This window comes from Neodiprion fabricii, chromosome 4 (genome assembly GCF_021155785.1).
Source record: "Neodiprion fabricii isolate iyNeoFabr1 chromosome 4, iyNeoFabr1.1, whole genome shotgun sequence".
In the NCBI taxonomy this organism is placed as follows: domain Eukaryota; kingdom Metazoa; phylum Arthropoda; class Insecta; order Hymenoptera; family Diprionidae; genus Neodiprion; species Neodiprion fabricii.
This window is the reverse complement of record NC_060242.1, coordinates 25,555,173-25,573,170: the sequence shown is the minus strand read 5'-3', so window position 1 is coordinate 25,573,170 and position 17,998 is coordinate 25,555,173. Positions and strand designations below refer to the sequence as shown.

Here is a 17,998-nt window from a genome sequence, read left to right as displayed (position 1 = left end):
ATTACGAGATAGTTGTAAAGTGAGTATTTGTTAGATTACTATTTGAGTAGGCACAAAGATCCCTCAAAAAATGCGAGATTTGAAAATAATGCAATTACGAAGGAAAACTCTGATATCAATGCTTTATTCGAAACCACTTCAAAATTGTTAGAAATTGATCAGATTCGTTTGATTTCTCTCGACGACGGATTATTCGATTCGAAAATATTCGGTTATTTTTTTTTCTATCTATTCACTGTCACGCATTTTTTCATCATGTCGCCACCGTCGAAGTTTCAAGTTTACAATGTCGCACAGACATCGGTTATGATTTATAAATGGCGATATTGAATGGCCTACCAACACCAAAGGGAATCTGTTTGAGTAACTTTGCGTAGGAAAATAGTCTTCTCGATAAAATCTACTAGATTTTTGAAGCTATTCGAAGGTTGAACATTTCTAACACCGTCAAACTTGATTTTCAATTCTATTTTTGTTGCAGAAACAATTACTTCTGACTCAATCGATTTTCTCGATTGCTGATATTAATTGTCACGACACGTCACACAAGGTGTTTTCCTTTGTGTTTTGCGGAAAACGAGCAGAATTTCGGCGTACAATTTTTCTTGATAAAATGAAATTCGTATGAAAACATGTTGATTCCTCGTAGCAGTCTAGGTTTTCCGCGAGCGTACATCGTTCTCAACTTCATCGTTAAACGAAAACCGGAAGCGGATTAGTTTAGTAGGGACAAACACAACTATTCAGTGGTGCAAATGGCGTCGCTTGGGATGCTAAATCGCTCTGTGAAACGCGCATGATCCCAGTCACGTTGGCGTTCATGCGTCTAGCTTCCTGGTGCTTTATGAACGGTATTTACGAATAATTGGTAAAATGATCGCCCGCTACTCCTGACCTACCTCTCGCGAGTGTGTTAGAACGGATTGAAAAAATTCATACATTTTTCTAATCTTAGCATTCACCATCGAGCCATTCCCTACGGTCAAAAATTGTTATCTTGCCACGGAAATATTATCGTTTCCTTACGTCACGAGTCGCCAAGTGCAAATTTCAGGCGAATACAATATTATTACCGTACGGAAACGCGTCTCTCTTTTATGATTTACGTACCCCGAGGCAATTCGTTGAATATTATGTATGTAAGTACTGTAAATACGTTACGATCCGTTGTTACGGTATAATTGCAAATTCCATTCGTGTAACGCGTGTATATCGTTTTCTCATGTGACGCGACAAACAGTCGAAGCCTGCAAGGCGTAGAACGTTAATAACTGGAAACCTGCATTCGATTTTAAAACTGTAGCGTGAACGTTCATCCTTACGTGCAGGAGTCAAGACCTCTTGATTTGAAATTCGGTGACGTTTTAACCCAACGCAAGAGGATGCGTAATGAAAAATCCACGATACTCATTTGTCGTTGGTTGAAATTACCCGAAGAAAACGCGCAACGAATATCTTACGCCATTGAATATGTGTGAACGTAATTACACATGATTACACGTAATTATATCCACCCTATACGTGATTCAACTAACACTTTGTAACTCGCACGCGAGCGCTTGCGATATTTGATTCATGGTTAAGAAAATATATCGTGCAGGCCAGTCTCGTAGCTGCCTTCGTAAGCACTGTTATATTACGTGCACGGTGCCGAGAGACGACATGATTTTCTGCTTCGAAACACCATGATGAGCTCTTCAAAGACAGATTCATGCCCGTAAAGAACGCGATGATCACTATTCACAGACTTGGTAATCAAACTCTAATCAAGCATTGATCAAAATGAAGCGTCAAGTAGATACTTAAAACGTTCAAGCGATACCAAACCGTCAAGTCTTCGCTGAGTATGTATGAATTTATTACATTCGTATGCTAAGAAGATCTCTTGGAAAGTTCGAAAATACGAAAATATAAAATACTGTAATTATACGAACACAAACTGAATTTCGATGCATCGTTTCATATCGCTTCAAAATAGCTAAAAATCTAGTAGATTCGTTCGGTTTCACTTTATCATGGCTCATTTCGTTCGGAAGATTGTAATTTCTACGAAGTCACCGAAACGGACTTACTTTGAAACCTGACGTGTTTACAAATTTGACATGACATAATAATAACTCAATTATCGCAGGTTGGTTCAACCAAGTTTCAAGGAAAATTTTTGCGGGAGGTTAAAAAAAAAATTGTTAAAAATAATACGCGCACTCGGATGACGCGCTTTTCTCCGACAGTGACACAGTTTATGTCACAGCAAAGCTATATGTGAACGCGTTACGAATCTGTTTGTCGGATAAGAACTGTGCGTGTATGCACTGTGATTGCATTCGAGGTACACATAGCCGTGGTAGGTTGAGTAAAACAAATATTCATCTATATATCCATGATTTACGAAGGGTAGAAGAGATCTATCTATGTAATCTGGCACAGCGTTGCGGCAGCATGGAAATGCGGAAAACTGCTACGATTCTACACGGTATTCATGATCTATACCGATGCTCGTTAATCGCCCGCGCAATTATGTCGTCGAGTCGCAAATATATGTACGCAATATACGGCATTCGAATTTATAGTCTTTCTGTCTTTTTCTCTTTTTACACTGCGAAAAACATGAGAAAATTTGGCTTCCGAACCGATAAAACTTGACCGACAAATGGATCGATGAAAAATGAGCATGAGATAGATAAGAAGTTTGTTTTGCACATTATTCGAGCTTCGAACTTCCAATTTGAGGCAGTTTTAAGTCTGTTATACGGCGCGCGATGAAGTCACGCATAAATACGTCGCATGGAATAACAGGTTCGATTCTATTTCCTTGATTATTTACATCGGATATTACGTGAAAATTGGTTCGAATTATTTTCAGTAGTTGGTCTCATTCGGGCGTGTCTGCAGTCTTGTATGACTTGTCCAATTGATTTTAGATCGAATTATACCAACGGTACATTTGGTATGGTAAAATCCGACGTGGGAAGATGCTGTATTGCAGGCCATGACGTTCGGATCAAAGTAAAAACTAAACCGTTCCGAGAGCTGGACTAGTGTTGAAAAACGTCGATAAACTTTTTTTTTCACATATTAAGTATTTCAAGTATTTAACCGGTGGAAATTGATGAAGATTTGTAATTAAAAATGCTCAGCAACTTCCGAATGAAAATGCGGTCGAAGTTTGTAACGCTGAGGAAATTGACGTAAGACATTTTTAGAAAAAATCGTTGCACCGCATCTTTGGAATTGTTTGAAAAATTCAACAAACTTTGATGAATCAAGAAAAAACTAATAGGTACTGGAATTTTATTTCGTCGACAGTTTTGTAAAAATTGTAAAATAGCTTTCCTTGTTTGAAAATTTCCTTACGTGGACTGAATAACGAACACAAATACCTCGAATCAAAAGCGGGTAGTTCAAAAGCGCTCAAAAGTTTCGTCAACTCGAGTTTCATTCAATCGTCGAAACGCGGCGCGAAAACAGCAAAGTGAAGTAATCTTCCCAAATATGTATGTAAACGGATTCAACGTTTCACGTTTGCAACGGCGTAAATCGGTGCCCAATTAAGCTCTGCCCACGCGGTGTAAGCGCGTGATTCGCGTGGAGCAACGACTGTCAACCGCCTGGGTAATTTCCCCCTCCCCCCCCCCCCCCCTCATTTCTTTTATTTCCCTTGGATTTTCATCGTGGAAAACCGCCGTCTCATCCTCGGAGATGGGCCGGGGTCTGCGGAGAGATCGATTTCTTATTGTTAGCCGCGAAGCCGAATCGCGATCGACGATTGCTGGCTGCCGATAGCCAAGCCGAGAGAACAGTGGCTGCCAGATCGTCGAGGCGACGCGACGAGAACCAACGTGTACGACCCAAATACGAAGCAATGCCCCCGTGGCGAAAATAATTCGCACACCCGGCGCTGCCACGCCGTACGTTACACCTACCTATCCCACGTATTATATACGACGTGCACCAGACTTGTCGAGTAATTCCACATCGCTTATATTCGAAAGACGCCCGAGCTTCGCGTCGTCCCGCGGATACCGAAGTCAGACGCATCTCGGTCGTAAATTGCGATTAGGAAAATCCTAGATTTGATATTTGACCAGCACGCACATCTTGACGATGCTGCTGGGTCGAAAATTGACGCTTGTTTGGAAAATGGAGTCGCGTGTGAAGCTCGTAAATCTGATTCTAGGGTAGATGTACGTACCATTTTTGGCCATATTCGTTGCGCGCGATAAAAAATGTCTGGCCACAAATGGTACGTAAATCTTTGGCCGGCTTTGGGTGCTATGAAATTTTATTTTCATACAATTGAGTAGTCAAAAGCTGCACTGATATTCACTGCAGGAAGTAATCTTGTCATTTGACGAATAACTGAATAGATTTCTATTACTAGAAACAATTGAACCGCTTTACATGAGTGGCCAAGGATGGCGCATTGATTGACCAGAAACTGCACCTTTACCCTGATTGAATAATGTTTTTATTTCAGACAAATGCAGCGAAAGTATCTCGACGACACGTGAATTTGTGCGAATTAAAAATTACACCGGCTCGAGTAAAAATTTAAGTTTAACGAATTAAATTTACATCAGATTCGTATGAAATTAAAATACAGTAGTTGCGAATACTTCATTTCTCTAGTTGTTAGTATTACGAGATAATCGTGCGTTCAGTATTTATCAAACCGTTATATGTATAATTCGTAAGCTGCGATGATATCTTTCAAAATTAGGGAATAAGAAAATGTTGAGATTATAAACAACAGCATCGATTCAAATCGTTTATACATCTAGTAGATTCGTTTGATTTTACTTTACGACGACTCATTTTATTCAGAAGATTATTATGACTCTGAATCTGATCCGTTTCCCGCGTTTCCGACACGAGTGCGTAACACGTTCTTTTTGATTGCTGTCAAAACTTTGAACCAGTTATTCAAAAATAAGATTAGTCAGTAAGCACAAACCTTGTAATAAATTTCAAAAATTTCCTTGAAGACATTGATTCAATGGTATAACGGACATCATTGGGAGTTCGAGTAAATTAGACTTGTATTTTTCATGCATAACTGATCACCACCGTAATAAGTTAAGACCTTAATTTTCCGTCGTCGATACATCTGTACAATAATGTCTTTAACAATAATGTCTGCAACAACGCGAACGATTAATACCTGTGTTCAACCTTCGCCCACAGTTTTTTTCTAGACGAATTCATAACGCGGCACGACCTCAACGCAAAGTCTCTTTTTCCTTGAAACTCGGGGCCCGTCAGGGTTTCAATTTGTTGTCATACAGTTTGCGCACAGTAATCTGTTTCCCATGATATTCACGATTTTAGAGCAATGATTATACAGCTGCAAAAGTCTACGGTAAAATTTTACAAAAAAAAGAATAGAAACCAACGAGTCGCTGACCACGTGTTATCTACTTTTAGACACGTCTAACACTTTCCACTTAAAGAATTTTCTCTTGTACAGGGTTCGGAAATAATTCTGCTGCAGACACTGAGTCGAAACTGTATTCTACTCATTCAACCAGATGAAAATCCATTTTTTATACTAATAGAAAAACGTTGTCCACGCATAGTTTTGTAGGTCCTGAACCTTGATTCGTCGTTTAATGTACCCCGGACATTTTTAACGACTTATTGCGTGACCTTAAAAGAAGGTTTGCGAAAATTTTCACCATACATTTTTCTTTCAGTCTATCAGTGCACTTCGGTATTGGTTAAAGTTTCCACGTAATTGGTGAGTGTTAAACGTATAACGGTTCACATGTGTCGGGATGGAACCGTGTTTCGGTGGCACGTGGTTAGGGAAATTCCTCGTTATGATATACCCGACATTGACTTCGTCATAGCGAAATAATCCTGCACAGTGTCTGTCTTAACATAAATTATTTCGCAATGAAATGGCAAGCCGTCGCGTCTGTTCAGCCTCGCCTATTATCCGTTCGCCGAGAAGGGAATCTTCTGCCTCCGAGTACCAGGGAAATCATGTCGCAGTTTCCACGGTCTGGTCGGAGTCTCGTTATTGTGACAACGCATTGCGGCATCGCGAGATTGTGAGAACAGCGAAATAACTCAAGTTTTGGGGTTCGTCGGGAGCACGGTAGAGTCAGAAAAGTCCCTGTAGTAAGATGAGGTTGAAATTGTCGTCACGATGGACGTTTTCGAAAAATAGTCATTTTTTAATCTTGGGATTGTGGATTGTCCGAAAATCATTAAACCGTAATAAAGCAAAACGTATTTACAGTGATTCTTGCCGAATCTTCATTTACGTCAACGATTCCAACTTCAACCTCGTCTAGTTAGTCGGGTTTCAATTTGATTTGAAAAGTACGGGCCTCTTATCGTTGAAAAACGAAGTCAAGAACCAAATCCCTTGAATTCGAAATAGCATCACGTGGAGTCGCATGAAGTCAGTGCAATCGTTTGAAAAAATTCAAAAACTGCGTGCTTCCCGTTTGAAAATCAATGAAACTCCAAAAGACTCTTTGGTCTCCGTTATAACGAAGCTAAGAGAACCTGCGATTCACTGATATATCGGTCAATCGATCAAGGGCAATGGAACTCTCCGAGGTGGTTGCCAATTGAGCTTTTCCGCTATCCTAATCATTCCTTGTTCTTAAATTCCTGCTCAGTGTTTAGAGGATACCGTTCTCGTCAAATTTGATTCGATTATTATCATCTCTTTTTGAGTGGATTTTCAAACCTTTACTTCGGGATCGTATCCTTCAACCCTGTTTCCCACTTTATGACTGTGCACGCACCCGATACACCGCACATCCCTAATAATACTTCGAAGCGAATAGGCGCTACTCGATTAAGAGGGTCAGGATCGGAAGCTGGGTCTCAGATGGGTGTTGCCCTACTAGTAGAATGATTCCGTTAATCGTGTCGTATCGTTAACAATGACCGCCAAGGTCGTAAGAAGGTAAAAATAAAACTTTGAAAAAATTGAAATTACTTTGTTTTGACGCAGCAACCAGTCGACAAAGTTGAACTTCGTAACTTGAACGTGACGGAAAATTATAAGAAAAAAGATCGTTACTTTGCAACTTTGGTATGATATTGAAGAAGTTGCGTTTTCAAAATATGGCGATGATGTCCCGCTTTACGGTTTACTGAATTTCAGACAATCCTATAACTTGCGACGATCAATTTTTCCCACAAACCTGCATCGTTACGCTAGCTCAACTAACTTCAATCTCACACCAATCGTCTGCAATTTCTGACTGTGAATCAGTACGGGGAAACTAATTTTTTTTTAAAACTCTAACCCTCCCTAAGTGTCGCTGATTTCTTTCGTTGTTGTAACGGATAAAATTTTTGCCGAAAATGTGTTGTCCTCATTTGTCGAAATCAATTGATTCTGTCATTTTAGTCATGCGGACTGCCTACATAATCGTTCTATGCACTCCGTACATGTGAGCTTGTAGCAACGTGAGGTTAGTGCGGTGAATTACTTGATATAAATCGTGTAACGCGGACGGAGAGGAGATAGGACGATATTACGCTAGATGTAAGTATGTGTGTTGGGAAGAAAAATGAATAAATACTAAAGAATCATCGCCAACCTATCGCACACTGTTAATCCAAAGACTTTCACTGAATTCACGTCACAGTTAACAATTTACGTCTCGGTCCTCATCGAGTTGTCGTTGCGCCTTTCTTTAAATTTTGTTTAGATTTCGTTTTTGCTTTTATGCAGCTGGATAGAAATTTTTTTCACCGAATGTTCAACATCGGCTCCAACTTTACATGTAATTACATTATTGTATACAATTAGCCACAATAACTGAGTTGCACAACTAGGTAAAAATCACAACACTTTTTTTAAATCACAGCTCTTGAATCGTCATCACCAAGTTTTGATTTTGCGTTAAATCTTGTGTTTTTCTTTTTAACGTGTAATAACTTTGTTCAAAATTTTTCCAATTCCAACAGTTTTTTTTCAACGTTTTGTCAAAGAATTAAAAATTTCTGTATCCTGCAGAATAAATGAAAATCGTACTTGAGTAAAGTGTGTTGTGCGTTTCAAAACTCATTCATCAGATCCAATTGTGATTGGTCACACAATGTATATGAATATACACATACACACACACACAGGCCCGAGGTTACACACACAACTCAACGTTACGTATACTTATGGATGACAACAAGCTGCAGTTTGTACTGCATATTGTACAATTGCATACGGAACAAATGAACCAATAAACAGAAGCAGTAAAAAAAAAAGAAAAAACTGTTACTTTCAATTGAGAAACAGAAGAGAAACTGACAAAAATTTTTCAAACACTGTAGTTAGATACTTTGAGTATATTTTTACTATTATACAATATTATTAAATATACCGCTGCGAACACTCTTTAACACTGCAGGGGAGTCGCAGTTCTCTACATCATGTATTATATGTATACGTGCATCGATTCTCACGATAGTGGTTCACTTGTTTTCAAATACATTTCGGTTGTATGTGTACCTCGGCGTAGAGCAAGTAGAGGGGGGAGGTAGGGAGGGAAGAAAACACGGCAGGGGTATGTTTTCAAAATTTATCGAACGATCAATTGTTTTCTTTTCAACCGTCACATGTCACCTTGAATCGTCGCTAATCAATGAAACAATATCGTTCCCTGCACTGTGTACTGAGATTCGTCAAGTCACGATTTGAGAATAAGGAAAAACTAAAAATATGGTAAAAAAAAACTGGAATTGAAAAACGAAACTGATACAAATTTGTTTCTATTTTAGAAAATTCTAAAAAAGAGACAGCAAGAAAGGGTGAAAGAGAGACAGAGAGAAGAGAAGGATAAATAAAAAAAAAAAAATTTAATTTATCAATTTGTTACTTCATTAGCGACGTATTATAGTAAATTTCTCTTTGCGGTAGGGGAAAAATAAAATTCTTCAACCCCTTGTTTTACGTACGTAACTCGTGTGCTTGTGCCAATGTGTTTACACACACACATATATACATATGTGTGTATTATATAATATATGTATATGTGTATATGTATATTTATATACGTATGGTTGTACGTGTGTCGGCGTAGGTGTAGGTGTAGGTGTAATCGCAACGAACCAACACCGGGGTTTACAGTTCGTTCGTTCGTTCCTTCGAAGAACGAATCGTCGACAGTGGTTCGCGCCGCGGTGGCTCTTGGTTGACTGATGCGCGCAGACTTCGCATCCCCACCAGTATTTTCCGCGGGCGACTATAGACCGAGAGAGAGTGAGAGAGAAAGGGAGCGAGAGAGCCGCGAAGTGAAAGAGCGCGGGAAGTTGTGGCGCGCGCGCAAGAGAGAGCGAGAGGGTGGGAGGGAGGGAGGAAGAGGGAGGAAGAGGGAGGAAGGGGGAGGGAGAGGGCGCGAGAGAGAGAGAAATGATCCTGTCGGCTAAATAATGGGAGGGGGGTCCGCGGGGTTTGGTGGGGGGGGGCGGGGGCGGCTGCGTATGTGCCGCGGGAGGACGGGGGTGGCCGAGGAACGAGGGGACCGGAGAGAGGCAGGGGTGCAACGCGTACGACGTTGGGGTAGGTCCGCTGGTCCCGACGCGCGGAGGATGATCCGCCTTTGCGGCGCATCTATCCCGACATCGTCGCGGCCGCCGACGCGGAACTGTACCTATGTATGTACGTGTGCGTGTACGTAGGTATGTACTTTGTCAGGCGTTTCGGTTAAGCGTCGATGCTTTCTGTTCGTCGGATGAAAATTATGGCATCGTAACAGGTCGATTAGAAATTGTTGGCGCGTGGTTACCAGAATCGGCTAAAAACGCGAGTCGCCGATTCTTTGTAATACCGCGGACGTGGTTGGAATGAGTTGTTTTTTTTTGGGAGGGGAGGGGTTGATATCCGTTTATTCTGTAAGTAGGAATTTTCGGAGGTACGGGATTTGAATATTTTTTTGACGACAGTTTATAAATTCAAATCAGTAAATGATTGATGGTGATATTCTTCGTTTTTACCAGAAATTTTTTCACTTGTAGTGTATAACTGCAGTTGAAAAATCATACGATATTGTGTGTTAAAAATTTTTTTTGTAACTTAACGTTCTTACACGGAGAGAAAAATCTGAAAAAAATTACCCCGCTGTTACTAATCGTGATGTAAAAGACACCTAATGCAGTTTTTATTGATGCATGTTACAAAAATTATGAGTTTTTATGAAAAAAATTACCACCTTGCTTAGAAACTATGTATTTCGGCAGCACAAAATTTAAAATTTGACGACGCATTTTTCTGATGCAGCACGGTAAAAACTGCATTAGGTGTCTTTTACATCACGATTATAGTAACAGCAGGGTAATTTTTCTCAGATTTTTCTCTCCGTTTAGTACATGAAATCTTGAGCCTAGATGGCGAAAACGAAAATTTGAAACCGCTCACACAACCTTTTAGAGAGCGACTAACTTTTTTCCACTTTTTTCTTACGTCGGAAAGTGAAAAATAGAAAACATGTCGATCAAAAAAAAAAAAAAGAAAACAAATCGAAATATTCATGAATCTTATTATATCGATATCGCTACTATTCAGCTACTTAAAGTAGACCTTATTATCAACGTATCGTAGTTCAGTCTGGTAGAGATGTTATTACTTTCGGAGATGACGGTTTTTTTTTTATATTCGAAAGAAATCTTTTATTAATTTCAACAGGTGGTGAATCGATTTCAAATAAAATCTTTCAAACATCAAGTATCTTTAAGTCATAGATTATCTTCAACCAAAGAGGCTGCTGCTTTTCGTAGACAAAAAAATCGCAGATTTCCAATCGGGTATACAATAGTTTTAAACTTTGAAAGCAAAGTATACTTCAGCTTGGTTTTAAAATAATCTTCTGGCAGTCACGTCTATATTATTTCACATTTAAGGTGATCATTTTTGCACGTGAAATTAAATTTGAATTATAATTATTACAGTTTCTCTGCTAGGAAAATACATAAATAAAATAAATAGAGAAATAAATATAATCACCTTACCCGACCTGATGGAACTTAATTGCAAGGTGAAGTATCTCAAACCGAGAATTTGTTGCATCGTTACGTGAGGTGAATACCAGGGCGTGCACCTCAAGAGTGAGAAACTCTTCCCGACAATACTGTCATACCTATAATTGTCGTTCCATGCGTACGTAGGTAATACAAATAGATTAAAAAAAAATTTTGGCACCGCTAGAAAAGCGACTAAAATACAGTGACAGAATGAATTTTTCACCACCGTACCGAGAACTTAGCGAATATCTGCAACCAATCAACAGTCCGATCAGTAACGTGTTTTTGTATTTGCACAAATTATTCCCAACCTGGAAGGTTTCGTTCGCGTATGATTAGAATGTGATTGGAGAAAAAAAAAAATTTACAAACGAACAAACCACTTGTTTTGCACATTTTTTTTCGAGGTTTTTTCAAAAGTATCCTGTCTCTGATCACTCAAATGTAGAATTATGATTTGTATTTTCAAATAGCTGAGTATCGGAGTTTGACGAAAAACATAAGGCAAAAGATACACGAGCGTTAGTTGCATGCAGAAAAACTTAAGACGCTACATTCGAGTGCCGATCATTTGCAGTATTGCACTATGGTCCTTCAAGGATGATGACTTAACGACAACAAGTGGTTACGTAAGATCGAGAGAAACAGGAACTGAGAAGCAAAGTGAAGAGGGAAATGAAGGAAGATAATTATAGCAAGAAACTGATTCATTGTACCTGATAGAACATGAGGTAAGATTACACTCGAGTCGTGGGTGAAAGACGGAGTAATAATAGTTGTGTCGAATTTTTGATACCATTATACACGCGTTTCGTGAACGTCCGCATCTCCAATATGGCGCCATTGTACGGCCAGATCCAAAGAGGTCGAACAATGCAAGACTCCACCCGCCGATCTTCCTGGCGATCTTTCGGTTATAGAAATATAGAAACCCGTATAATGGTGAAATGGACGACGGTTATAGCGGCGAATGAAGACACTTGATATCGTACCGTTAGACTCTTTCAACTCTCATGCCGAGCACAAAAATCTATACCGAGGATGTGGGAGGTTTTATTTTATTTCTATTTTTATTTTTATTTTTTTACTTTTAGAAAAAAGAGCTCCAAATACCGTTTTTTTTTTTCACTCTCTGCCTTATAGGTATGTAACCTGCAACGTGAAATGCGGAGAAAAGTTTTTACCCGGAGAAAGGAGATGGTTAGGCAGAGGTAGGAAAAAAAAACACTTCGAATTACGTCTCGTATAAGTTTCCTGTGCATTGTCAGTATCCTACTACGTATAATATCATACACCCAGATATTATTATATATATATATATGTATAATGGGTATATGTATAATACCTGGAGCGGGTGGGTGGATTAGAGTTACCTGATGCGTGAAAATATACCGTTCGATGGGACAAGTTGCGCTTTTCAAAACTGCAGAACACTTGCGGCAGTTCGATATTTTCGTCGGGCTTCAATTATGGCCGTGTGAAAAAAGTACTGCGAGTTTATGAGGATGAAAAAAAAAAAAAAAAGAAAACAACGACAACGGTCACGTTAACGAACATTAAGGCTCGTCGAGACTTGTTACGTGTTTCCGTGATCGTCGCCAAAGACATTAGATGGTAGATCGCTCTTTTCTTATTCATTGAAGAAGACATTGTTGAGAATCATATAATTTTCAATTCTCACGAATTGTTTTCAATCTTGGTTGACTTGAAGAAAACAAAAAAACTACGAGCCAATTATTCGTGATTTTCGCACTTTGTACACAACACGTGAAAAGACTTTTCACGCAAAGACGAAATTGCGAAATATTGAAACGTAAGATTCTTGCATCCACGGTTGAGAGGAAACGTACATCGGACTATGTGCCGGGTAGATATGCGAGATACGGGTGCATCGCATCGCGGTGGAATTATTCATTTATGAAATTTGCACCGACTTGTTTTAACGAGGAAACTGATGTTGCTGCTGCTGCTTATCTTATTGCCAGTCGAAAACTTTATTCACTTCCGAGTTCGCGGTGGGCAGCTCGTAATAAACTGCCTCACAGGTGTAACGTGTATACACATTACACGTATATGCATACCCTATACGTTATATATTCTCCGGTGTGCCGAGGTAATTATATCGTGCGATTAGACCATTTGCTATTATATTACCACTACCTGTTACGCATATCTTTACCGCTACGTGGCGATTTAAAATAATAGAAATAGATATTCTACGTGGGTACGTGTACAGTACGCTTATTACCATGCACTGGACATTCATACCTGTACCCTGTATTCTTTTAAACATAATATACATATAACATACATACACGCAGGCCTGTTATGGTTGTACTTAACGCAGTAATTGAAATATAGGCCCAGAAAAGCCCCGGATACAGGTGATTAACTTTTATTCCTGCTGCAATGATAGACAAGTTACTGTTAGCCATGAGTGTTCTCGAGTTTAATTAAATGGTGAATTATGTAGCTGAAAATATTTTCCGGAGATAAGAAACGTCACGCTTGTCGAACTCGAAGAGCTGCGATTTTTCACCACTTTTGAGACGCACTCCAAGTTCACCCGCAGTGAAGCGAAATGAAATTTGTTTGACTGATCGAAACCAGTCGAACGAGGGGCAGAAAATTTTCGTCGTTTCGGTGAAGCAAGGTGGAGTGAAAAGGTGAAAGAGATAAGGGAAGTACGGTAGATACGGACCAAAGAACCAAGTTCTACGCGCGATCGATCCCTGCAAGCAATCGTTGTAACCTCAGCTATTCCGTATGCGGAAGATTCACCGCCAGTCGTGACATCGTTACTATCGTGACAGCTTAAGCGGGGAAGCAATGAGTCAAAAGTGGTTGAAAATAATCTTGGCATTAGCGTAAGTGCATCGGAAACGGAACTATCGCCATCAAGTTGTACCTACAATCGATGAGAGTCGAGGATATCTACGAGGAATTTGTGAAATTGCGTGACGTTGTTCGAAGCCTTCTTCCCATTGGTCGAACGTCTTCCGACGTCACGATTTGATTTGGCAGCAGCACGGGAAGAGAAGCTTCGGAGCTTTCGCGTAGTTGCGCTGGATGTTCGATCCGACGGGTTGATATGAGGTACCCACTTCTGTCTAACTCACACCAACGCTTTTCTTGACCTACGATAACTTTAGATAACGAAGTAAGGCGTAACGAGATGAATCTCAAGATACGAGAATCGATGTGTGAAAAGTTCGGTGAATCGGTGCATCCGAAAATTATTACCATTTCAATTACAGAACTGAGCTGTTCAGTTATGTGACGAGCAATTTATCGTTCACCCAAAATCGATGGATCAACTGGATGCGGCATTGGTCAAGGATTGCAAAGGTTGACTTCAGCTGCTACTTGCGGAATATTTCAGTGGGGAAATCTGATTGGGTGAGCGGGCGATCTTTGCTACTATTATCAAGAATTTAAAACAAGTTAGAAACTGTTCAAGAATTGAGGGTGTTCCAATTGATGAGCATTAAGTAGCAGCTGATTGCAAATTTTCGTTTTCTACATTTTCAACTTGTACGCTCAACTTCTCGAGTGTTGTTTATTCGAGTCCAAGTAATTTTGACCACGGCAAATTCTGGAACGGTATGAAAATGTAGACTTTAATGAAACATATTACATCCAATTTAGTAGAAGTTCCTCAACAATAGCAGAAGTGATTAATTTCTTCACGTCCTAGATTATAGTCACAATTTTTACAAAAAAATTGGTCCAAGTTTGGAAAATTTTATTAAAAATTAAGTTGTTAAAGAACTGATTTTTTTTTCTCTCAAATTTCGTAGAAGCTGCAGTCTGCTTTGCGATTTGTTTCTATGGATCAACGATGTCTTAATTCTTCCTTTTTCTTCTTCTTCTTATTCTTCTTCCAAAGAGGGGTTACAAAAGTTTCCTCCCCGTAGAGAACAACAGTTTTTCCAACCGGATAAGAGGATCTTTCAGGAACTTTTCCGCGGTTGCAAGCGAATAATACGATTCCGAATCATATACTTCTTGTTTTCCATTCCTCCATTATTATCTCACTCTCACACTACCATCTTCCTCTCTTGCATATATACTCTTTGTCCGACCAGATCAGGACCCCCAACTAAATCATCCGAAGTTCGACTCTGTGCCGCTGGCATACAGCGATGTACGATCGGTCAGCTGAGCTGTTCCCTGAGCATATATCTCTGTTCGTCCGTGGTTACCTCTGAGCGATACACCTGTATAAAAACGCGTCAGTTCTGTTACCGCCAAAAAAAGCAACTTTCAAACTCGTCAGCGGCACGTTGTGCAACTTTTAGCGTTATGCCGTGTATACACACGCACGAGGGACTTACTACGCCTCTACTTTCTACACAACATCACGTGTCTACAGTATGACGCACAGGGTGTCTCCTTGCAATTCGGATATTGGTGTCCGGGCTGAAACCGAGACGAGCGGGACACTTTTTTCTGCTTTTTTCCTTCGGTACCGTAGTACCAAAGCCTTCGAACCCAGATCTGCTTTTTTGCTCTTTGGATACCGAAGGTGCGGAAAAAATCGGGCCGGATTCAACGGTATCTCGCGTCAGGTCTCGTCACCGTGAAAAAACGATCGTCTTCGTAAACTTCTTTTCACTCAACTGCGCCACGTTTTATACGAGCGTATCGTATTCGCGGAATCGAGACTTTATTCCAGACATCGAAGCGGGGCGTTCAAAGTTGCGGAAAATTTGGTTATCAAGCATTTCGCAATTTCAGACGGGTTCATTATTCACTACGGTTTTGAACTATTACCGTGGAATTTCCGAGTGACCAGAAATGTATCACGTAAGAGTTTGTCAAAATTATATTTCCGGGCTTGGATGTCGTTCAAAGACGAAATAAATACTCTGAACTGCAACTTTCTCTATACATAGTTTTTAATTCCTTTTGTCAATCTTTAAATAAATTTTAATATTTACAGATATTTTTAAACTAGTTTCGAAAATTTGACTGATTTATAAACTCGTGTAGACTCGTATAAACTTCACCAATCTCTGATACCAGTAGAATACAGTCGGTTCAAGCTTTCGGCGCAAGCATCAGATTTGGTACCGGCGATAATTGCGATTTTTCGTGCGATTTTAGATGAGATTTTTTTCGAAAGTGATTAAATCATGAGACCTGTTTCCTGACCACCTTGTAGAGCGTATATATTTATCGTATCTGACGTCATACGGCTATTGCGGCGATATCGTTGTACTGGCATATATTTATTTATCGACATAGTTGTACCTATTCCGTATTGATATGAGATAAATTGCATTGACCCTGTCGGAATCTGTGCAGCAGCTAACACTCGCCTGTCGTGTTATATACGCTGTGTGTTCGAGCGTTTAAAAGTGTGTAGCAGTATGTATGCGTGCGTGCTTGCAATAAAGCGGAGCGATCTAATCGTCTATACATATATATGTGTGTGTGTGTATATACATATGTGCATATATTTATAATATTATGAAACATCTATCCACGCAACTTGCCGGGATGGCTATAATAATAACAGAATGTCAGCTTCCTTTCTAGAAAATAACTTGGAGCGTGCGGTATCGCTTCGAGACTTTGGTAAAAAAAAAAAAAAAGAAAAACAACAAATAAAAACTACACCACCGCAAGCTCTGCGTATACAAAAATAAATAAAGATTTGATAAGATATGCCAAAGTGCACGAGCCGTGTATTATGTCTGCTGCAAATTCAATCAGGGTTAACAAAAAAACAAAATGATCGAGCTTTGTTGTTGTTGTAGAGATTTTTTGCGTCACAGTTCGTTCTATTGTTGTTAATGGTTAATCAAAAGCCGAGTATTTTCACTGAAAGGAAATTGCGTGACAAGTTTTGCGGGTTTCAAAGCACCTCGCGGAAAGCATTCAGTTACACGAAAATAACTGTTCGGATTTAGGAGATCAAATGTTTACTTCTTGCTCGCACTATGAGCACTAAGACGCAGCCATAGAAAGTCGGAGGGTCTAAGCTCTCTAGGATTTTCATATTTAGCGTGAAAATAAATTAGGGGGGTTGGTTCGCCGTAGATCGATACTTTTTGTTAATTTTATTACGAGATAGCGTCACATTGACCATTCGTCAAATTTTTATACTCGTAAGCTTTGAAGATCGGTTTAAGAATATAAAATTAAGAAATATAGGATTTGTAAATAAAGGCTTGGAAACAAATGTTTACATTTAAATTACTACTGAAAAAAGGGTAAATTTGTTGCAAGTAAAATGCGCCAACGTAAATTGAAATCGAACTAACCTACTAGATTTCTAAAAATTTTGAAACTATTGGAAACGAATATTTAAGCTTTTGATTACAATCAAGTTATTATCTGTTTTTGTGATTTAACGAGGTCTTTTACGTCTACGAATATACTAATTCGATAAATAATTAATGTACGATCATCTCCTGCTAAAATAAATAAAGTGTACAAATCTTTACGAACCGACCTCCTTAATTACAATATATAAGACACGATAATTTATACTGAAAAATTATGGGAAAGGTTTTATGATAAACATGTATTAATAAATCCGTTATTAGTTGTACCAGTTTCAAAACTTGGATACGAATTGTGCAAAAATTTTGATGTGTTCGTGCGAAATTGCGTCACATAAATGCTGGATTCAAAATTGCAATTGACATACATGCAGAAACAAAGTTGACATTTAATTTTATAATTGTTTATCACGCCTATGTTGCGCAAAAATATGAGTCGTGTAAGTACGCTTTGTTTTAATTGCGATTTGCCCATTAGTGTAACAGTTTATTTTTTTTTTTAATTTAAGCAGTCGCCGTAGCGCTCGCTGTAACGAGCGTAAAAACAAAATGGCAAAAAAAAAAAAAAGTACAATTCGAACACACAATTTCGTTGAGCGTGAAACTAATTACGAGATGCATGTGTGCATAGTTATTCGGCACGTATGCGAGTATATGTCATCACAGTTGCGTATATTCTACGATTTAACGCCCGGACTCGCCGGATAGTTCCTGTAACGTTA

General features: G+C 39.2%; 2 protein-coding genes across 5 annotated transcripts in view; both read right to left on the bottom strand.

The window, feature by feature from the left end:
• Window positions 1-17,998, bottom strand: part of LOC124180122 (structural maintenance of chromosomes protein 5) — a 148,661-nt gene that overhangs the window by 32,002 nt on the left and 98,661 nt on the right. The gene's annotated exons all lie outside the window — the stretch shown is intronic.
• Window positions 1-17,998, bottom strand: part of LOC124180123 (probable nuclear hormone receptor HR3) — a 156,131-nt gene that overhangs the window by 77,586 nt on the left and 60,547 nt on the right. Inside the window, exon 1 of one of the 4 annotated variants that reach the window (XM_046565229.1) lies at window positions 7,569-7,960. The exons of the other annotated variants lie outside the window; for them this stretch is intronic. The gene's annotated coding sequence lies outside the window, so the exon portion shown is untranslated. Of the gene's footprint in view, window positions 1-7,568; window positions 7,961-17,998 lie in introns of those variants that run through there. 4 annotated transcript variants of the gene reach the window in all.